This window comes from Alosa sapidissima, chromosome 9, assembly GCF_018492685.1.
Source record: "Alosa sapidissima isolate fAloSap1 chromosome 9, fAloSap1.pri, whole genome shotgun sequence".
Lineage (NCBI taxonomy): Eukaryota > Metazoa > Chordata > Actinopteri > Clupeiformes > Clupeidae > Alosa > Alosa sapidissima.
The window spans coordinates 18159452-18168738 of NC_055965.1; the positions used below are offsets into that span (position 1 = coordinate 18159452).

The window sequence follows — 9287 nt, forward strand, 5'->3', positions numbered from 1 at the left end:
ACGTCGAAAGCGACCTCTTACAGGAGATGATGGCTTATGAAAAAGAGCCACCATTGCCAGCTGACAGCGACCCGCTTTTGTGGTGGAAGACTGGAAGTACGAAATACCCCAACCTTGCGCAGCTGGCAATGAAGTACCTGAGTGTCCCTGGGACATCAGTGCGGTCGGAGCGCGTCTTCTCAACAGCTGGACATATAGTGAATAAAACACACTCTGCTCTGGACCCCGAAAATGTTGATCGACTTGTTTTCCTGTCCAATAATTTGTAATAGGCCTAGCCTTATTTGCACGTTCCATTATACGCCTGTCTAAGTGTCAGTTACGTTCAATTAAAAAAAAAACACATGGCCTGTTCTCAAGTAAGTCCATTTAAAGTTTAATTTTTGACCAGTTGTAATGGATTGAATCTAGCCTGGTGCCATTCCGACTTGGATCATTACTTTAAGTAATTTTGGAGATTTTTGAATAGCCTAAATCATATAAATGCAGCCTGTTTTACACGGCGACCGATGTTATTTCCCCCTCTATCCTATATTTTACGTAAGTTTAGATCTAGGCCTATGCATGTTACACATAAATGTCTATACGCTGTTTTGTATGACTGTTTTGGCAATGCAAATGCCCTTTTTGTCATAAAGCACCTTTGAATTGAATGGAAAATTGTTTCTAGTCCTGATTTAGAGAATGTAGCGACCCTGCAAGTTTGTTGGCATACACGAAATTCATGTTCAATGTAAGCTAGTCCTTCAGTGAATTTTAAATTTTATTTTCAACCTCTTTTCATGGGCTACAATCGCCTACGTAAGCAAAATTTGTTGTTTAATGTTGCATGAGAATGTTGCACTCCTGTTTGTCATTGTGCACGAAACTTCACGCAAATAAATCGTCAGAAATATTGCTGACTTGTGCGTCTCAAGCGCCCTTACGTTCATCCTAATGCCTGTTAGTTGTCCGTGGATTGGCCTATATTTGGCGTTGAAAATGGAGACATCTTTAAACATGGAAAATCGATTTTACAATCGATTCCATGAACACTTATGTCTGCAAAATCGAACAGGATTTTTTCATAAAAGTGACAGCCCTAGTAGTGAAGCCTGAAGTGATGCTTTGGTCTCAAGTGCAAGTCAGGGAAAATCTCAAGGAAGAGGGTTCCTCTATGACATAGGCCTTTTGGATGTTGAACCACTGCCTCTTTGACAGGCTCTCCAAGCCGATTGCCTCACAGACTTCTATGAATGGACTACATTCATTCCCCGTAACAAACACTGCCATTGGTATTGACACATTGCACTCCATCACGCCTCTTACCAGAGGCTGGGAATCAATGCCATCAATGCACTCTGTATTTACCGTCATTCCATTCCACTTTTTGAAACTACCGGTGGTTCCATCAAACACTTCCCACAATTCTCCCAGTGACACAAATTGAACAGTTTCAAAAGTTGTTTGGTAGAAACAACACTCTTTCGGTCATCTGAGAGGTTAGGCTCCTCATCCTCTTCATCGTCAAAACTCGTGTCTGTGTCTTCTTCACTCAGCCGAAACTCGTCATCCAAACTCATGTCCTCCTCACCACTCTCTTCATGGACTGACTCCTCACTCCTCAGAGACAGGAATGATACCTCACTCTGCTGTGGTGATGAAGCCCTTGGCATTGAGATGTTCTCCAGACTTGTGTCATCAAACAGTGTGCAGTAAGAGTGGTCATTAACCACACCCTGCATGTTGTACATGTCATCAGTCATTGTGCCTTTGCTCACAAGGACGATGTGTCTACCCTCACTTCCGCATTCAACAAGATCAGTCTGGGTACTCGCATCCACTTTTCTGCTGCTGCCCTGACTTTCTTCTGGTTCCTGACATGCTTCCTCCCTTCCTGTCAACTGACCCTCCATCAATTCCCTGCATGCTTCTATGATCTTTAAAGTGACACAAAACCAGAATTTAGACTTGAAAGAACATACATACATACATACATACATACATACATACATACATACATACACACAAACATACACATACACATACATACACACACACACAATATAGACATTTGGCCCACATAGGAAAGATATAAGGCTGCGTACCATGGGACACCGCAGGTAAGTAGCAGGTGGGTACTGGGCAAATCCTACTAGATAAATTAACAAATTTACTACAGGGCATTTCCAGCATTGTGGCTGTGACAGAAGAATCATAGAATAATTAAAATATTCTGTAGGCATGTGAATTTGTGTATGGTATGAGCTATCCTAACAAAAGTCCATTTGTCTGAATTTCACAAAAACAATTTTGTTTCAATTTATTAAATTATAGCAGAGTAGCAGAGAAACATTTTGATTTTCACTCTCTGGTACAGACTCCAAACTTGATAGACTACTAGGCCTACGCCAGGAAAATGACTGACGTCTCCCGGTTCTGCCCACCCACCGGATGTTGTTTACAGCTATGAAAAGTACACTGGTGCAACAGCAGCTGGGCTACCACGCTGCCTTACCGTTCGTTCATTTCATGATACAAGTAATTGTCGTGCCATTTGGGTGTGCACATGAATAGGCGAAACTACTGCAACCGACGGTGTTTGCAAATGGATTATTTCCGTAACCAATGGATTATTTTGGCGATGGATTAGAAATGATCAAGAACATGGAGCGAGCTAGTCTGCAAACAGAACTATCTTCAAACAGTGAGTGTAAGCTTACTCATTTTTCTGTTTTGCAACATGTGGACTACACTCAGCAGAATAAAGCAAACGCAAAAACGAGTATTATGGAGATTGCAATACACTTCGGTAACAGACGTTTCTTTGTTTTCCCCTTGGGATCAATAGTATAGTATCTATCTATCTATCTCGTCATGGTGTCTCTGGTGACATTGACATTAGCATGACTTCTACAGCAATAGCTGCTACTTGTAGCACAACTTTTACGGTGATAGAAAAACCGAACAAGGATTTGGATACTCGTGACACGTAGCATAATCTCGAAATGTTGACATTGTTGCATACCCACTTGGCAGGATAATCACAAATGGACAATTTCTCATATATTAGTAGAAGCTAAGTATACCGTTCCTCTGCCTGGCAAGCGTGTTTCTGAGCTCTGTCTCTGCGCATAAGAGTAGCGCCTGAGGGGTCCGATTTGACAGGTTTGTCCGTGTCTCCAGCACTATAGCCACTGAAATTAAAAATTGTTGGCACCGCATCTGGCTTCAGGCGATTGGTGGGACGGCGAACAAATCTCCCATCTTCTGCAAAAGTTCCCTCTTCGATGTAATCAGACTTTACTTTACTCTCTGCCCAGGTCCCATTGGGGGGCTGAGGCGTTTCAATGCAGCCAACCATCTCCGGAGCAGTTTAGGCTTGTTGACTGGTATTACATGGAAATTAACTAATTTGCCGCTCTCTTTTACACGATAATACTCGTTTGAACAGCCAGGGGCAATACAAAATGACCCCCCTGTTCTTTTTCCATGATCTGCCATTTGTTTATTTGACAGTTAGCGACCAAGCTAGCAGGAAGCTAATGGCAAGCTAATGGCTAAAAGATCCACAAACAAACGCTAACCATTCTGATGACGCAGCGCCTTCATTTTTAAAACATGGCCGCGCCCTAGTGGCGAAAGTCGTTATTGACATGTCATTTTTCAGTGAAACTACTTGAATTTCAGGTTTAATGAAAATCCATGTATTTCCAAAAACGAAGAAGCAACCAAAAAATGGCCACAGTTCGCATTGCTTCATTTCCACTTTAAAGGGCTGACGGGACATGACAAAGTCCTGATTGAGAGCTTCAATTTCAGGGTCCTGCCCATGGCCAAACTTGGCAAAAAGGGCCATGGTTTTGGCTTGTAATGTTTTAACAATGTCGTCAATTAACTCTGAGGTGTGGTGTACGACGTTGTTCACTGATGGCAGTGTGTTAGCAGACCATTTGAGGTTTGCCAGAAACATGGCTACTCTATCTTGCAACCCCCTTACTATACTGGCGTCTCCACCCCCTTCTGCTGCATCCTGTGTTACAGTTTCAGCCTCATGATGGCTGACATACCTCATTTGGACAGCATCATCATTTTCGTTAGGGCATTGGTCAGTCTGGTCACTGCCACTGTGTCTAAGGAGATGTCTCCTGTAGGACCTTATGTAGGAAAATCTCCTGCCTCAGCCATTTTCACAACACAACAACTGAAGCCGACCCTCGGTACAAGGGCTGCAATCGTTGCCTCGTCTAAAAGTTGAAAACTTGCTTGATCGATAGCCTCATCTGAAAAGAAAAAAACGAAAATATACATTTAGTGTTTTTTACAAAGATAACAAACTTCATTACATAGACACAGAGACAAGTTGATCATAGCACAAGTATGGGAAGTGATAATTTTCCAATACTATGTAAAATAGATATTGATTTAGATTGATGAAATGTATACTCATCATAGATGGTGTTTTAAGAAAGCAAACTGGGAGAAATTTAATGAATGTTAGATGAATTAAATGAAATACATGATGAAACAGATCAGAGTATTGATGAAATTAATCATAACTTAAGTATGTGTATTGTTGTAGCAGCAAGCCAGAGTATTGGAATGAGGAGTGTTCAGGAGCTATTAAGAACAGAAATAGAGCTTTTAAAATATTGCGCACAACACTTACAATGGATAATCTTATGGACTATCAAAGAAAAAAGGCTTTGGCTAGGAAAGTTATCAAAGAAGCAAAAAAAGAATCTTGGAGACAATTTTGCTCAACAATTGGAAAAGAAACTACACTAAATAAAATTTGGATGATGGTTAAAAAGATGATACACAGTAAAACTGACAGAGTTGTTTTCGACTCTAATAGAGTCGATTCTGACTCTGTCATAGAGACCCATTGGTCCCACCCCACAGAGAGTAAATTTGACTCTTCTCCTAGAGCACATTTTTCAGAGTTAAATTTACTCTATAGAGAGTTGGAAAATCACCAAGATAAACTCCACAGGGAGTAAAGAAAAATTTACTCTATAAGCCAACAACTCTTTCCAGAGTCATCTTAACTCTTAATGGGGTAATCTTAGTTTATCTCTATTCAGAGTTTATTCCCAGCTACTCTTGCTAGTCACCATTTTGCTTGTCTTTATGAAGTTCTACAAAATCTGAAGGACATACAGACAAATTATTGAAAAAATATTTATTACAAAATATTAAGTTAATGTATCAATATACAATATAAAAAGTTTCAATTTTTTTTTTCCTTTTGTAAATGCATGTACAACACATTTGGCATCAAATGGAACAAAGCCACTAGAACATAATATCAAGTTGTTGTTAGTGATACATTAGCTTACATACCAATTTTACTCACTCTACAGTCTGTACTGAAACATTCTAGCATCACCGACATGTTTAAGTCCACACATTCTAACAGTGAAGCTACACCAGGCGCCTAACTAAAGCGTTACGTTCGCATAGCGTCTGCTGCAACAATTAGCTGCCACTATAATCAATGGAGGTAGCTACACCAGACGTGATAGTGGCGCGTACGTTCGAAAAAAATAGACCATTCATTTAAAATTAATTTTACGCGCCTGGTGTCGCTCATACCTAAGGCAAGATCCAATGGATGGGGCCTAGAAGAGATTTTCAAGATGACTTAAAGTATGATTAATTTCCTCAACACTTTGCTTATCACTCAAAAAACTGAATAGTTTCCTTAACCTGTATCTCATGTACAGCAGAATGCATAACAGGAACCACTGTATCAAAATCTACCGCCAAATCATTACTTCTGTGTTCACTACAGTTATTTTCCAAAACATGAACATTATTAACGCTATACTCATGTAACCTTTCCAAATGTTTTCTAAAAGCCAAATGTCCCTGAAACACCCAGTCTCACCACACTTTAACCTGAGTGTTCTACCGGGACACAGCCCATGTGGTGATTCTGCTACCTGGATCCTTTTTTGCAGTTCGATGCTGGAGGAAGAAAGACCTGTTATGAGTAAGCTAGCTGACTGTGGCAAGATGGCAATACTAACGTAAAGCGTAGTGAAATTTCATTTGGTGTTCAGCTTTTTCTGTGGGAGTGTGAAGAAAATATTTTTAATAAATAGCAGGAGAGAATACAAAGTATTTGTTATGGTGAGTCATGCCTAAGGGTCCATTCTGAAGTATGTGTAACCATATGAAATGGCCTGTTCATAAGACGTAAGTATCCTATGAAACGCTATATCATCCTGTGCATACTCAGTCATTATGCTGCATGTATGGCACAGCTAGTCTAGTTGTGGCACAGGGGCAGTGAAAGTGACACGTTTGAGTCTAGTCCAATGTCGTTTCTCAGTTCTACTGCCCACCTTCCATCTCTCCAACACATTTTGTTTCTGCCTCTCACAATCTATTGTGTCACTTGTCTATCACTATGGTAACAGAATGGGGCAGCTGTGGCCTAGCGGTTAGGAAATCAGACTTGATGTGACCGAAGGGAAGGGTGGCCCGCTCGTTCCCTGACTGGGAGGGAGAATATGGGTGGGGCGAGTGTCCATCACACTGTGTGCTGTGTGTGTGTGATCATTAACCACAAATGGGTAAAATGCAGCTTGCCATCAGTGATCGTATCTATCTGTCTGTCTGTCTGTCCGGCAGCCTGCCTGCCTGCCTGCCTGTCTGTCTGTCTGTCTGTCTGTCTATCTATCTATATCTACTGGTATATATCTCAGTAGTAGTAATAATGTAGTAGTAGTAGTAATAGTATTAAAAAAACAATAGAAATACCATACATTACATGACATTATATGACATGTTATTCCACATGACATTATATGACATTACAATGGAATGATGAGACTGAGAGGCTGATGAGAGAGAGAGGCCGTGCTGAAGTTATAATGAAACCACTCACTCGCCCTCGTCTCACTCATCTCAAGTATACAGTGGAGAATCTGTGTCATGCCAAAATGCCATCAATATGACAAGGTCAATCCTCCACCGTCTCTCGCACTGAATATGTTTTGCATTGTTTTTCACACTTCGCTCTTTGCTCTGTATGTTTTTCAAAACACTTGCATTGCACCTCAGCCATTTTCTCCTCGAATAGCTGTTGTACCTCATGTGCAAGCTGTTCTGACTCATAATGTCTTCATCTCGTGAACTCAACTCAACATGCAAACCTGCAAGAAGTTGATTCTCCGAATGCTGTATGTGTCGAGCTGGCCTAGTTCTGATGACTAAGGGGCTCCGTCAGATAAACTGTGAACGCTATCTGGAGTTAAACTGACACATGCAGTGTTGTGGCTCTCTGTGTATATGAATTGAGACGCTGCTACAGTATGTTTGACAATTCAGTTTACTGGATGTACTTTAAGCCTCTTTTGAATTTATGTGTGTGTGTGTAACCTTTTCTTAAATTAAGATACTTCCTTTGAATGCTATACAAAGTCAGTAAGTGTGGGTGCACACAACAAACACATTTCTGTTTGGTTACGTTAGGGAGATGGAATAATAATTTCCCTAACTTTCTAAAGCCCAAAGCCCAGTAGTCAATTCCAAAACGTTGTTTGGAGTAGATTGTGGGCCTAATGCAGAAATACCCCAAACTGGCATGGAATTATGGTCCCGGGTCGTTGTTGCCGTCATACTCATGTCTGCTTTTTTGACGAATAACCTTGACCTTTTGACCTTTCCCCCCAGGGTCACATCTCCTCTGTGCATGAGCTGGTGACCTACGCCTATCTGTGGATCAGGCCAACGGTTGCCCGGCAGCAGCTGGAAGAGCTGACGTCCGAGGCTGCGACCATCGCTATGCTGGTGATCGAGTGAGTTTACAAAATAAATAACTACCATGGAGTTTTGGTGTAGTTTAGTCATAGATTGGATCACTTTATTTGGATTGTAAACTATAGATGATCTACAGTACACATGCTTAAATTGTTAACAAACTTTCTGTTGAAACTATATTAACCACAATTTATGGTTGAGTTTAGGTTTAGGGCTTAGGTTTGGTTAAACTTAGGCCATGTCCACTTCACACGAAGACAGTTTTAGTGAAAACAGTAAAGTTGTTTTTATTGTTTTGGCCTTGCTTCCACACGAACATGGCATTTTAAGTTACCAAAACTGATATGTTTATGCCATGTGAACAGCAAAAATGCTGTTGTGCGTTGCCGGAATTCTTCTGTAAACTCCTAGTGCTATAGTTAGGGGGAATCCCACGTGAACAACACAAGTTTGAACTTGCAGCGCATTTTGTAAATGATGAGCATGTGTTGTCAAATGAAGATGAAGATGTTTTCTTAAGTTGTTTCTGTTTTGTCTATTTGTACGTGTTTTGTTGATTTGCATGTGTTGTCATAACATAAATTGCATGTCGCCACCGTAGAAAAGAGGTCCAACCCAATACTAGCAATGTGTACCTACCAAAGTGGCCAGTGGGTGTACGGTCTATATGTTGCTTTACTTAAATGATTAACTTGAATGTGCTCATTCTTTTCCTCTTGCAGCAAGGACCAAGTGTTGCTGAAATGATGGTATCTTTAGGAAGTGGAGAAACCTGCCAACGTCTGCAAAGAGTGCTGCAACACTGATATGAAGAACACAAGACTTTGTAGAGTTGAAATCTATTCTTTGGTCTCTATATGTATGTTATCTGTCTTATACGTGTGTAAACGAATAAAAAATGATTTTGATAGATATTGGATCTGTTTAATTGAGGCATGCACTGACCCGCTATATTAAAAGATGGGTTATGAGTAGCCCATTGAATGCCATAACCACCAATATGGTCACACGAATCAAGAATCCCCTTACAAAAAATAACTAGTAATACTATACGATTTCTATGGTAGTGTATAACTTCTGTGATGTTCTGTAATTCCTAATATAATGTAATATCCCTACCCTCTACAGTGTTCCTATAGTAGCCTAGAATATAGTATGTCCCAAAAAATACCTCTATAGTGTGTCCCAAAATATTAGGATACTACAAAGATTATAATATTTGTCGCCAAAATACCATAGTTAGCCTATTCTTCGTAAGGGAAGTCACCCCCACGAATCAAGGGGCAATAAATGAATAACTGCGACCAGCCTAAACACACTGCCGCACAACCACACACCTCAGCCGGTCCACTTTTTTGTGCGCAAGTCGAATTCTATTGTCGCTTTGCTGCCAAAACTCTCTGTTAGACTATGGCTTATCAGAAAATCAAATAATTATATGCTGTCGTGTTTGCAGTAGGCTACTGGGCCTTGGCTTAAGAGGATTTAAAAGAGAGAAACAGAAGTAGGTAAATGTGTCGAGGGGGGCGTGAGTG

General features: G+C 40.6%; 1 long non-coding RNA gene across 1 annotated transcript in view; it reads left to right on the forward strand.

Moving 5' to 3' along the window:
* LOC121718694 overlaps positions 1-8663 on the forward strand; it is a 28782-nt gene extending 20119 nt beyond the window's left edge. Inside the window, exons 2-3 of the long non-coding RNA XR_006033991.1 lie at positions 7666-7790; positions 8475-8663. This is a non-coding gene — a long non-coding RNA (uncharacterized LOC121718694). The remainder of the gene's footprint in view (positions 1-7665; positions 7791-8474) is intronic.
* The last annotated feature ends 624 nt before the right edge of the window (positions 8664-9287 follow it).